Source organism: Corvus kubaryi, unplaced genomic scaffold, assembly GCF_017639235.1.
Source record: "Corvus kubaryi isolate FWS band 111438036 unplaced genomic scaffold, C.kubaryi_AGA036_p1.0 37127, whole genome shotgun sequence".
Lineage (NCBI taxonomy): Eukaryota > Metazoa > Chordata > Aves > Passeriformes > Corvidae > Corvus > Corvus kubaryi.
The window spans coordinates 659,079-673,459 of NW_024581032.1; the positions used below are offsets into that span (position 1 = coordinate 659,079).

The following is a 14,381-nucleotide window of genomic DNA, read 5'->3' on the forward strand; positions in this document are numbered from 1 at the left end:
TATGAGGTCTATTTTAGTATTGGCATAGTTACACATACGCTATTATTGACTATAATAAGAAAAATATACAGTATTTTTAAATACATTTTTGCTTTCTCTCGTTCAAAAATATTCTCTATGATTACACTGCCATTTATCTCCACATAAGCTACTTTATTATGTCATTCGGGTTTTCTGATCTCTGACAGTATCTTTGGCACTGGGGAATTTATCACTGAACTCCTAGAAGGCTACAAGACAGTCTTGTTCCTCTCTGCACAGACTGCAGGTCTCTGTCACATGAGGAATGTACTCAACACTCCTGCCTGTTGCTGAGTAAAGCTGGCAAAAAGCTTCATATAGGAATGCCATTAATCCTAGGCAGCAAAGAACATCAGTTATGGACTCCTCACTTATATCTACCATTCAAGGTAGGTGAAATGTCTACAGTGTAGCAGTTACATTCTACAAAATTATTCTAAATCTACAGGTAGAAAAGCATTATTTTTGTAGACTTGCATGAAAGCTTTATCTACGAAATCTTTACCTACATTTTGTTTCCAGAAAAGATCAAAGCAGCAGAGAAGGTGGAAGGGATTTTAAAAATTATTTGCAAGACAGAAGTTTCCCTGTTCTATCATCTGCATGCATTTGTTTACAGGAAGGGAAATAAATAGTGGAACATCTTTGGCATTATTTATTTTAAGAACAAGGAGCGTTTCAGAAATGTTGTATCCTTTCTCGTAGAGAACCAGAGAGTGATTTACAAACCTATGCTAACTGTAGGCATCTGCTGACTTGATAAACAGTATTTAAAAATACCGTTCTGTGTATTTTTACAAACACAAAACTTGGGACTTGTGTGCTTTATTGGTTTCATTAATGAAACGTTTGTTTAATAAACTAATCAGTAGTCTTTGGTGAAGCTTAGCAAACAGTAGAAACATCTGGAAAAAATTCTGAAATCTTGGGTTAAGGCATTAGCATTGATGTTTTTTCTCTTCCAAACCCTCTCCCTCCCAATCAATCAATCAATCAATCAATTTCTTTTTTCATCATTTGGTATGAGAGTTTGGAATCTGAGTAATTAAATGGTCTTTCTTAAATGTTTATATTGCTTTTGAAGAAGTATGAATCAAAATCAAAAAAACTTCATTCGAACAAGACTTTTATTTCCTTTTTCAAACTAAGCATTAGCCATTAAGCAGTCATGACATCAAATTCTTGGTTGAAGTGAGTTAACTGTCAACATACAAGGTACCAGGACAGCTACAGCTAGCTTATAATAGTCTTTTTTTAAAATATCATTTAAATTTCAGGGCATTCATTTTGAAAATTTTATTTTGATCATTGTTTTAGGGCACAATAGGTAATGTTTTTGTGAACATCATCGTTTTTTATTATGACAGCCAGTGAGGCATGTATGCAAGGGGATGAGCAACAAGCTGGATATTACTAAGCTAGAATGTTGCATCAGTGTGCTGGTATCTGTTGTTTTTCACATTCCTGCTACAGAGCATTTTAAATGATCAGCCAAACCTTCAGTTTTGCTGGGAAGAATTGGAACAGTATGGAGAGCTCTGTACCAAAGTATCTTATCACTCTCTACAACTCCCTAAAAGGAGTGTAGCCAAGTGGAGGTCAGGCTCTGCTTCCAGGCAACCAGCAACAGGACAAGAGGAAATAGTCTCGAGTTGCACCAGGGGATGTTCAGGTTGCACATCAGAAGGAATTTTTTTCACAGAGAGGGTTATAAGGCATTGAAACAGGCTGCCTAGGGAGGTGGCAAAGTCACCATACCCGGAGGTGTTCAAGACACGACTGGACATGGCATTCAGTGCTCTGGCCTGGTTGACAAAGTGAAGATTGGTCACAGGTTGCATCTGATGATCTTGGAGGTCTTTTCCAACATCCATGACTCTGATGTCAGAGCCAGGAAAAGTCATGTACCCAAGAAACCAGTAAATCCCCATAGTTTGTCAAAGCCTATTACTAGCAGCCAAGATTTAGTATTATTCTAATACTTGGTTTCATGCCTTCATTAAAATCCAGCAGCCCAGGAGTCAGGGAACCATGAATATGACCTAAAGATCTTTCTCTCACATTGATTCAGGGATCCCACACCAAAGAATTTCATGGACTTTTAAAATTATATAGTATATTTATATAAAATATTTAGAAAATACTAAATTTTAATCTCCTCTTCAAGTTGATTTTTTACAAGTATATATTCCTGTTCTGTGAACTTCATAGGAAGTATTAGCCTGTGTCAGATTCGATTCAAACAAAGCAAGACATCTGAAGACATAGTAGAGAGTAACTTTAAAGGACTATTTCTGAGAAGCAGATGAATAGCCTCAGTTAAGCAATGAACTCAGTGAACTTCTGGTCCAAACAGAATTCTTTAGTTTAAAGCAGAATCATTCAGAGCACAGTCGTGATGCCTCCACCATTCAATGCTGAGTGGAATTTTGTTACAGTGGGGATACTGCGACACATGTATCAGACAATGAGGCCCATGGAAAGAATATATATGGACCGATTCTTTGTAGATATTTTCAGAGAGGTTTCTTTTCCCACCGCATGACTGAGGATGCTGAGGAAAACTGCTGCAATCATGGGACTCGAGGGTCCTTCCCCTCGCAGGGGAACACAAAACAACCAATGGGGAAACGAGGTTGACCAGAGGCTAGGGAAATCCTGTGTCTCCCCCCCAGCACCCCTCTCCCAGGACCACATAGCAGGGGGGAAGGGACCCCAACAGAATTTTAAAAGCTTATGTTGAGGATGGCTAAAAGAAGGCTTCATTGTACCATCAGTTGCTGGTGAAGGATGCATTAAAGTCCAAAGAACTCTGGTATGGTACATTTTTCTCTCACAAGGTCTGCTCTAGCTTGTTCCTTCCCAATACATTGTGTAATATCTCAGTTTGGTTTTTGTAATTTAGCACCTATGATAAGAGCAGAATGGTGGGGTAGTAGGAAGGTCTCTGGATTTTGGGATTTTTTTCCTCCTTATATAATGAACCTACTGAAATTATTTTTCCAGAGGAATGTACAGTGAAAACAGCCAAATGTCACCTTTTCCTGCAGTATCCTGCACTGAGCGAGTAGCCTCAAGTTCCTGTTTGTTGTAATTACTGATGCTTGGCTGGTATTTGTGACTTTCAGAGAACTTTGTGAAAAACATCACTAAATTTAGTTTTCTTCTTTGCTAAGATCTATATAGGAAAATGTTTTAGAGAAAAAACCACCATACTATAGATTATACATTGCAGTCTGCTGGTAAACTGGACTACAAATTAATACGCAGAATCACATAATCAACTATGTTGGAAAAGACCTTTGAGATCATTGAGTCCGATCTATGACCTAGCCCCATCTTGTTAACTAGACCATGGCACTAAGTGCCACATCCAATGAAACTTACATGAATAAAGATGAAATAGCAAGTAACAGAAACCAGCTAAGTCTGGTGGCAAATGAAGAGGAGCACATGGGTGTGAATTGTAGTTTGTAGTATTTAGGAAGGAGGAAATAGTTATTCTATATATAGGAGGGAGAAAATAGTTACTCTATATTTAGGAGGGAGAAAATAGTTATTCTGCTGATCCTTTAGTCCCTGGTCTATAGTTATAAGGGTTAGAATACATAGACATTTGTAGTGCTATGTTCTTAAATATTTGCCTAGGCAAAGATAGCTTTTTGCTGTTTTTGAAAGACCATCTTTTGTATAACAGCCTTTTAATCCTCAACAAAATATATGTGACTCCCAGTCTCAGCATTGCATGACTGGAGAGGAACTGCTGCATCAGAGAAAGTTTAATTTTTCCTTTTGAAGCCTAGGGGCTTCAGTCCAGTATGCTGCTCATGGAAACAGTGGTGGAATTGATGCCCAAAAACTAGGCAAGAAAATAAAACTCCAGAGTCTAGTGGCTATAGAGCAGGTATTTGTTCATTCAGCGCTGGGAGTGAGGGGGATCACTCCCCAAGCTCAATCATCCATCCCTTGCACAGCAATAGCTTTTATGCATTCTCTATTCAATTGGCATATTAAAACTTCATAATCTTCATATTGCAACATATTTACTAATCACATCATTATGTAAGTCATTGTAACACATGCACAGTTCCTGCACATCCACCTCCTGACGAAACGGTCATCAGCCTCCTGGTCATTTGATGAAGGCTCTAGCAGTCTTCCTCAGGCTTGAACTTTTTACCTTTGCTTTTTGCACATTCTTTATGAAATTGTTTGCTCGAATTGGCAGTTTTATCTGGTTCTACTTCTTTGTAGTTAGCTTGTTCTACTAAGCTTGCTGATTTCTAAAAAGTGTTTCATTTACAAATCCTGTTACAAAGTAACTACTTCTTTCTGCATAGCTCATGTAGCTTCTTTTTGCTTAGCTCAAGCATATTTCTTTGCCTAGGCATCAGAATGTAACTAGTCCAACAGATAGTCCAACAGATATCCTAATGAGCCCTGGTCATTCCCTTCAGTATCCTATTTCCATGTATTTAAACAGGAGAGTGATATTTGATAACATTATTTTTTTTAACTCCCACAAGAAAGAACACAACCCCTATTAACTGGACTCAGTGCCTTGCCTTTCAAAATTCATTTCATCTATATGTCTACACCTCAAATTCTTACATAAATTGATATGAGGGACACCTGTGGTAGATGAGAAGTTGGTGAGCTAGAGAAGAGAAAGATAGCGAACTATAATAATCACAATTCCCTCTCGTTAGCCATTCAGGTGCTAGGTGGGGCTTCGTCCGGCCATCAGAGGTGATTTTAAAAGGGAGCTGAGCAGGTGGTTCCCTTCCTCTCATTAGGCATTCAGGCGCTGGGAGGGGCTTCCTCTGACTATCAGAGGTGATTTTAAAGAAGGCTCTAGGGAGAGTGGCGACTCGAAGTGGGCAAATAGGGGTATGACATGGCAGTTTGCATGGCAGTTTGCATGGGCAAGGCAAGCAGGAGCGGTTGCAGCCGTCCTCCTGCTAGTGGGGTTTTTATTTGGTGTTGGGGTTTGGTTGGTTTGTTCATTTTTGGGGGTTTTTTCAGCGATGGTCTCCAAATGACCAAAAGGTACAGCTAGTAAAAGTGTACCAACCCAAACAGAACCCCCCAAGAAGGATGCATCTGTCCAGATCCCTTCCTGGAAGGAGTGTTCAAGACTGTCAGTAGTACCAGGGGATGGTGCAAAAGACACCTGCATGAGGTGCAAACAGGTGAATGATCTCCTCTGTCTGGTGGCCGAGCTTAAGGACAAAATAGAAAGACTAAGGAGTATTAGGGAAAGTGAAAGGGAAATAGACTGGTGGAGTTTCACACTTCCATCCCTGAGAGAAGCCCACCAGGAGTCAGAAGACTCCCATGCCTCCTACCAGCAGGCAGAAGGAGGAGACCTGGTCGATGGAGGGGAATGGAAATGGGTCCGTACTCCAGGAGTTAATAAAAATTCCTCCCGACCCCCATCACCTATCCAGGTGCCACTTCAGAATAGGTATGAGGCTCTGGATCCAGAGGGCCAGCCAGATGACACAGAAGAAAATAATCTGCCCAGAGAGCCTCCCAATTCTACTTTGTTTGTCAGACAGATCACTACCTCTAGCATTAAAAAAGAAAAGAAGGGTATTCATAGTAGGTTACTCCCTTCTGAGGGGAAGAGAGGGCCCCATATGCTGACTGGACGCATCCCACAGGGAGGTCTGCTGCTTCCCTGGATCCCAAGTATGGGAATATCACCAGGAGACTCCCTGGGCTGATTCAGCCCTCTGATTATTACCCATTGTTGATACTCCAGTCTGGCAGTGATGAAATTGAAAAGAAGAGCGCCAGGGCAATTAAAAGGGACTTCAGGGCTCTGGGTTGATTGGTTCATGGGGCAGGAGCACAGGTGGTGTTCTGCTCAGTCCCTTCAGTGGCAGGGACAAATGATGAAAGGAACAGGAGAACCCACATTATCAACAAGTGGCTTGAGGGTTGGTGTCATTGGTAGAATTTTGGGTTCTTTGATCATGGGGCAATTTTCACGGCACCTGGCCTGCTGGAGCCAGACAGGCTCCATCTATCTGTTAAGGGCAAAAGGATTTTAGCACATCAACTGGCGGAACTCATTGAGAGGACTTTAAACCAGGTTTGAAGGGGGAAGAGGATGCAACTGGGCTCTCCAGAAACAAGCCCAAGGGTGGTAAGCCAGAATCAGGGGTGAAATCAGCAGCCCAGTTGAAGTGCGTGTATGCTAATGCACGCAGCAGGGGTAACAAACCAGACGAGCTGGAAGCCATGGTACAGCAAATCACCATCACAGTAACGTGGTGGGATGACTTGCATAACTGGAATGCTGCAATGGATGGCTACAAGCTCTTCAGAAGAGACGAGAGGGAGAAGAGGTGGAGGGGTGGCTCTGTATATTAGGGAGTCTCTTGATGCCATGGAAATTAAGATTAATGATGATAAGGTGAGTGCCTATGAGTAAGAATCAGGGGGAAGGCCAACAAGGCTGACATCCTGGTGGGATTCTGTTATAGACCACCTAACCAGGATGAAGAGGTGGATGACTTATTCTACAAGCAGATGGAGGATGTTTCAAGATCGCCAGCACTTGTTCTTGTAGGTGACTTTAACCTGCCAGATGTCTGCTGGGAACTTAACACAGCAGAGAAGAGGCAGTCCAGGAGGTTCATAGTGTGGAGGACAACTTCTTGTCACAGCTGGTAAGCAAGCCTACCAGGGGAGGGACTACACTTGACCTACAGTTTGTAAACAGAGAAGGGCTGGTGGGAGATGTGGTGGTTGGAGGCCATCTAGGGCATAGTGACCATGAAATTACAGAGTTTTCAATATTTGGTGAAACAAGGAGGGGCATCAGTAAAACTTCCACACTGGATTTCCAGAGGGCAGACTTTGGCCTGTTCAAGAGACTCATTTGGAGAGTACCTTGGGAAGCAGCCCTTAAAAACAAAGGAGTCCAGGAAGGATGAGCGTCTTCAAAACAGAAATCTTGAAGGCACAGGAACAGACTGTCCCTATGTGCCGAAAGATGAGCCAGCGAAGAAAACGATCGGCCTGGATGGGCAAGGAACTTTTAAAGGAACTAAGGAAAAAAAGAGGGTGTATCATCTTTGTAACGAGGGTCAGGTATCTCAGTAAATGCTTAAGGGAGTTGCTAGGTCATGTGGGAAAAAAAACTAGAGAGGCAAAAACCCAGTTAGAACTCAATCTGGCCACTTCTGTGAAGGACAATAAAAAATATTTTTAAGAATACATTAATGGCAAAAGGAGGGGCAAGAACAACCTCCATTCTTTATTGGATGCAGGAGGGAATTTAGTAACTGAAGATGAGGAAAAGGCAGAGGTACTTAACACCTTTTTGCCTAAATTTTCAACAGAAAGGTTGTCCTCAGGACGACTGTCCTCCTGTGCTGGTAGATGGTGTCAGGGAGCAGAATAGCCCTCCTATTATCTAGGAGGAAGCAGTCAGAGACCTGCTGAGGCACTTGGATCCTCACAAATCTATGGGACCAGATGGGATCCCTCCTAGGGTAATGAGGGAGCTGGCAGATGAGCTTACAAAGATGCTCTCCATCATTTATCATCAGTCTTGGCTCACTGGTGAGGTCCCAGATGACTGGAAGCTGGCCAGTGTGACACCCATCCACAAGAAGGGCTGGAAGGAGGATCCAGAAAACTACAGGCCTGTCAGCCCGACCTCAGTGCCTGGCAAGATTACAGAACAGATCATGTTGAGTGCCGTCACACAGCACCTACAGGATGGCCAGGGGATCAGACCCAGCCAGCATGGGTTTAGGAGGGGCAGGTCATGCTTGATAAACCTGCTCTCCTTTTATGACCAGGTGACCCACCTGGTGGATGCGGGGAAGGCTGTGGATGTTGTCTACCTGGACGTCAGCAAAGCCTTTTGACATCTCCACAGCATACTCCTGGAAAAGCTGTCAGCCCATGGCTTGGAGAGGTGTACTTATTACTGCCGTCCTAGGCCCTAGGGCATATTACCATGTCCTGCAGCCATAGGGAGGAGGAGGAGAGAAGATCCAGCAGGCAGGAATTGTACAGCAAGATGGATTAATTATTTTACAAACTCTTTTATAGACTTTTTTCTTCATAGTCTAATTGGACAAAGGATCAGCCACCCCTTGGGGGTGATTGGCTAGAATCCTAAAACATCCATTGTCAAAATATTTTTCTACTATACTATCAACAAGACTTCTCAAGGCTGCAGGTGTTTGGTTGTTTACATAACTCTGCTACCTCTTCTGTGAGAGCGAAAAGTCTCTCACAGACTGAGAAAATAGCAAGAAAATCCTCGCTAGCAGCATTTTTGTATCTAAAATTCCCCCTTTTTGTTTGATAAGATAACAACTCTATTATTAATCCAAAATAGAAATTTACATCAGTTATTAATTCTAAATATGTCCTTAAGGCTTTAACTATCTGACTCCATAACAAGAAATTTAAAATTCAGTCTCTGCTTGTAGAAGGACCATCTGCCTGATGGTTGACATCCTGGTCATCATCAGAAGAGTCATTAGGCTGATGATCTACATTCTGGTCGCCATTTGGATGGTTGGCGTTCTGGTCATCATTTGGAGGTTGCCTGTTCTGCCTCTGGTGCCGTAGGTCAGGGCGAACACATTTTGCAGGTAGCCACCATCCCCCAGTATCTGTGGAAATGCAAGTATACCCACGACCCCAAACGATAAGCTCATGCGGGTCTTCCCACTGGTTAGTAAGTAAATTCTTTACCCAGACTTTTGCCCGGGGCAGTTGTGTCTTGCCTGAAGACTGCAATGAGAGAAAATGATTCAGAATAACAGGATTATTTGAATTTTGTGGTACTGTAAGGTGATTGATTGTATACAAAGCTTTTGCTAGTTGTCTTCAGTAACCAAATTCAAAGGTTCCTGTGAGAATTGTTGAAAAGCCATGATAACAGCCCTTAATTCAACTAACTAAGCAGAGCCTGACTCGGATTGGTATGTTAGTCAGCCACCGCAAAGGCAGTGTAGGATATTGTGCGCCTTTACGCACAGTGACCCCTGCTAAAAATTTATCCCAATCCATACACCCCAAGCTGCCAACACATCCCGCCCCCAAAGGTTAAGGGAAGTGGCAGTAACATAAAGCCTAATTGTAGCTGTGTGCCCCTCTGAGTCCTTCACCACCACAGGCCGTTCGCTTAAATAGCTCTGTGTGGATCCTCCTAATCCTGCGATGGCCGATCCCACCGGGGCTAAAGGCCATGAGGGAGGCCATGCAGAGAAGGAGATGATCGTTACATCAGCAGCCGTATCAATCAAACCTCGAAGCTGAGTCCGGGGTGGACGGGCGTTCGGCAGGATCAGGGTACATGCCATCTGTGGCCTTTGGTCAGAGATGTCTGCAGTCCAGAAGGCCTGCGGAAGTCCCATAGATTCACTGCCGTTATCTCAGTGAGTTTGTTGTTCTATCCTGGGGACACAAATCTTAAAAGGCACTATTTTAGCAAGGCAGGTCTTTTCAGGAATAGTTACAGGGGGTTTTTTGCGTGGAGACCGCAGCGCAAATTTGACCTTTAAAGTCAGTGTCAATAACTCCTGAGTGCACTAAGATTCCTTGATGGGCAACATCAGGTTTTCCCCCCAGCATCGCACTGGATCCCTGGGCTAGAGGTCCATATGCATCCAAGGGAACCTTATAAATACTGCTAGAGTCTAAGACGACTGCGGTGTGGACGTCAAACCTGTCTGATCCGTGGGTGCTGTCTCTAGGGTGGCTGGGTAGGCCTGTGCCTGTACCTGTGCCACTCTCTAGGGGAGCAACTGCATCGGAGAGCAATTCCCCCTCTTTGCACCCTGGCGGAAGTTTCCCGTCAAAGGCTGACCATCGGCATGAGTCCGGGATCTCCAATAGTCTGAGCAATGCCCTGGCCTGCCACACCTCTTGCACTGGGGGATTGGTGTGCTTTCTTTTTGGCTCGGCTTAAGCCGCTTCCGTTTTTTCACCTGTTTTGGTTGCTTTGGTTCACGACCAGAAGATGCAGGAATGCAGCCAAAGCAGACCTTTTCTGGTTCCCAGATCCCACCTTAGCGCAGGCTTCGACCATGTCTGTTAAGTCAGGGTCCCCTGGTAAGGCATCTATGATTTTTCTGCACTCTTCGTTTGCATTATCTCTCACTAACTGCCTTAACAACAACTGTCTTAACCCGTCATCCTCAACCTGCTTCTCGAGAGAAGCAGCAACTTCCTCTACAAAAGAGAGACTCTGATTTCCCTTGAACTATTTCAGTATATCGCTTTCTAGGAGCAGACAACTCTATGGTTTTCAACACAGCAGCCATGCCGACCTGTTGTGCTTGCTGCAGGACGCTAGAGGACAAAGTTACCCTGTAGGCTGGGGTCAGAGAAGGGACCAGTCCCCATCAAAGCATCCGTCCCCACTGTCTGTCTAGGATCAGCAGCAGGGAGCTGCATATTCCCTAATGTAGACTTGTCATCCAGCTTTCTCCAGGTAGTCTCAAAAACTGTAAATGGTATAGATTGAAATACAATTTGACCTAAGTGCCTGATATCAAATGGAGAAAGCAAATCTGTATTTATCACCCTTATTATCTGCACAACCTCAGCAGAACCTAGCCCATGTTGTGCCACCTTGGATTGCAGATCCTGGGCAACCTTCCAAGCAATCACCTCATGCTTGTCATGCTCCCCTGAATTTGGGAGAGCCTCATACACTGGGAAAGCTTGGATCTCCTCTTCTGGGGAGTCACTACCATCCTGAATTTCTGGCACAGCCTGTGGATGGAGTGTAACAGCTTCCCGATTACCCCTAGAATCCTCAGATATATGTGGCATCCCAGGTGTTTCCAAAAACCTCCAAAGCTCGCATCTTAACTGACTCTAAGAAGCAATTGTAGTGGGTCAGATGCACTGTTACCATGCAGTCCTGAAAGGTCCAGGGGCGAGACCGAAGCAGCCTTTTCCTTCGCTGCCCGGCTACGGCAGCTTTACGCCCCGGCGCCAGAACCTCATCTGCCTCACTTCCCAACGAGGAATCATCAGGCAAGGGCAACTCTGAGACACTGGGAGCGAACAAAGGTAGGTGGAGAGGGGCAGATTGGCTAGGCTGGCTAGCGGCAGAACAGACAGCACAGACTACAGCTGGCTCCGCTGCAGTTTGAACAGCAGCCTCTTTACGGGATGCCGTCTCGGCCGGTCCCAACCGAACTGGTACTGGAGCTGCTGCAGCCATCTCCGGGGCTGCAGCCGTGCCCGGCACTGCGCTCGTCTCTTGCACTGCGGCAGCGTTTGGTGCCACTGACCCCTGCACTGCAGCTGCGCCTGGCACCGCGCTCGTCTCTTCCACCACACCGGCACCCGGTGCCACTGCTGGCCCTTGCTCTGCGGCCACGTTTGGCACTGCCGCTGGCCAGAGCGCGGCCACTGCTGCTGCCACTTCTGGATTTTCTCATGGCAGTGCTACTTCCGGGTTTGCTGCTGGCTGCGCTGCTTCCTGGTTCGGAGCCGTGTCTCCTGTGGGCGGCGCGGGCCCGGCGCACCCCGCACGGCGGGGTGCCTCTGGCATCTGCAGTAGCTGCTTTTGCAAGCTGAGCATTTCCTCCAGCTTCTGTGATATGTTTAGCAGCTCTGTCAGCAAAGGCAGATGCTGTATTAAAAGGTCAGTGGCTCGGTTCTGCAGCGGTGCAGAACAGTCCAGCATCAAGGAGGGCAGCAGACCACACCCAGCCAGTCTCGATGCAGTCACGCCTGGCACTACGCTGGCCAAGAAGGGACATCTGGGCAGTTTTGACTCTGCTGGCGCATACACAAACGGGCTAGGAGCCGCCACGGTCCAATTCACTAAATCGCTAATTTGCGGCCCTGGATAAGTCATGGCCGCTGCCGAGCCAAGCGGCAAGGCATACTGCGTGTCTTCCCGCTGCCCCAACACCCCCGCCACTGCCGGCGCGGGGTCCCTGCAACTGTGCAGGGTGAGGCGGCGCAGGTTCTGCCTGTGGAGATGAGGGTGTTTTTTTGGATTCACCATCACTTGCCCCTGGAGCCCGGTCAGTGGGGTCCCCCTCGGACATTCCTCCGTCACTCATTACCAAAACAGGCGAGCCAGCTCTGCTGCCACAGTCAAGGTCGGTTAGCAGAATAAATAACGAGCGCCAGGTTCAGTATAATTTTAACACTGCTGGGTCCCCAGAAGGGAGCTCGTGCCGGACAGCACAGCCAAGTTCCTGCCATAAGGCAAAGTCCAGGGCAGTGTCTCTGTCCATGGAAATCCCTTGCAAGGCAGCCCAAGTTAATAATTCCCGAAGTGAGTTTTCAGGAATGGAGGTGTGCAATATACTGAAAACACCTTTCCAGACCATTACCAGAGCGTCAGTTTGTGAGCCGCTGTTCGCCATTTCTCAGTCCCGTCGGATCTCCTGGTCCCGGGGGTGGGAAGGGGAACAGCGTACCTCTAGAGAAATTCGGCTTGGCTCGCAGCAGCAGGACACATCGCAGCATGCAGATCACGTAGGGGTCACCAAATATTACCGCTGCCCTAGGCCCTAGGGTATATCACCATGTCCTGCAGCCGTAGGGAGGAGGAGGAGAGAAGATCCAGCAGGTAGGAATTGTACAGCAAGATTGATTGATTTAATTATTTTACAAACTCTTTTATAGACTTTTTTCTTCATAGTCTAATTGGACAAAGGATCAGCCACCCCTTGGGGGTGATTGGCTAGAATCCTAAAACATCCATTGTCAAAATATTTTTCTACTATACTATCAACAAGACTTCTCAAGGTTGCAGGCATTTCATTGTTTACATAACTCTGCTACCTCTTCTCTGTGAGAGAAAAGTCTCTCACGGACTTAGAAAATAGCAAGAAAACCCTTGCTAGCAGCATTTTTGTATGTACAGTGTACTCTTTGCTGCGTTAAGAACTGGCTGGATGGCCAGGCCCAGAGAGTGGTGGTGAGTGGTGCTACATCCAGTTGGTGGCCATTCACTAGTGACCCAGAGGTCAGTGCTGGGTCCAGTCCTGTTCAATATCTTCATTGATGATCCTGATGAGGGGATTGAGTCCACCATCACTAAATTTGCAGATGATACCAAGCTGGGAGCATGTGTCGATCTGCTGGAGAGTAGGAGGGCTCTGCAGAAGGATATGGACAGGCTGGATAGATGGGCCTCCAAATCCAACGTTATACAGTTTAACAAGACCAAGTGCTGGGTCGTGCACTTTGGTCACAACAATCCCCTGCAGTGCTACAGGCGGGGGACAGAGTATCTGGACAGCAGCCAGGCAGAAAGAGACCTAGGGGTACTGAACAGCCTACTGAACATGAGCCAGCAGTGTGCCCATGTGGCCAAGAAGGCCAAAGGCATCCTGGCCTGCATCAGGAATAGTGTGACCAATAGTGGTCACTAATGAAGTGATTCTTCCCCTGTACTCAGCACTGGTTAGGACACACCTTGAGTACTGTGTTCAGTTTTGGGCCCCTCAATTTAGGAAGGCTGTTGAGATGCTCAAATGCATTGTCTTAGGTTACAATGTAAGATGTAACCAAAATGTATTCTATTACCATCTACATAGGCAGTGTTCTTTATCCTCGCCATGACTCATCCCTGATAACTCCTTCTAGAGTGCTATCTCCGCTAATGAGTCATCAAGGTCTTCCAGCATGACTCATAGAATCATCTCACATCATCTCATTGTGAGATGCTCCACCCAGGGGGAGGAGCCAAACATTCCTACCCATATATAATCTGAGGCCTGGAACACCAGAGGAGCGTCTACCACTGGATTCCCAGAAGATAAGAGCTTGACAATCACCACTGGAGAAGCACCAGATCTTTCTACAGGATCACGGCTTTGACAGCACCTCTGTCAAACCACTTGTTGGAGTGATGTCCAAGACCAGGACTGTAGCCACCATTTAATTGGACTGCTACCACCACCCTGACTGACAGGGTGCCAGGTTGTATTCTGACTGTCAATGTTTCTGTACTATTGCATTTATTTTAATTTTCCTAATAAATTGTAGTTCTGACTTGGAATCTTTCACTGGTTGCTTTCAAACTAGTACATGCATCCATAGAAGGGCAACAAGGCTACTGAAGAGCCTGGAGAACAAGTCCTATGAGAAGCAGCTGAAGAAGCTGGAGTTGTTTAGCCTGGAGACAAGGAAGCTCAGGGGAGACCTTATCACTATCTACAACTACCTGAAAGGAGATTGTAGACAGGTGAGGGTCTCTTCTCTCAGGCAACCAGTGACAGGACACAGTTTTAAGCTGCACCAGGGGAGATTTAAGCTGGACATTAGGAAGAAGTTCTTCACAGAAGGAGTGATTGGTCATTGGAATGGGCTGCCTAGGGAGGTGGTGAAGGTATTTAAGA

The 14,381-nt window shown here is 45.7% G+C and overlaps 1 long non-coding RNA gene across 1 annotated transcript; it reads right to left on the reverse strand.

Annotated features, from left to right (window-relative positions):
- Positions 1–4,113: 4,113 nt before the first annotated feature.
- On the reverse strand, positions 4,114–14,138 carry LOC121661237. The gene is made up of 3 exons (XR_006014892.1): positions 13,903–14,138; positions 6,084–6,088; positions 4,114–4,126 (listed from the first exon to the last, which is right to left on the reverse strand). It is a non-coding gene; the product is annotated as an uncharacterized LOC121661237 (long non-coding RNA).
- Positions 14,139–14,381: the final 243 nt, after the last annotated feature.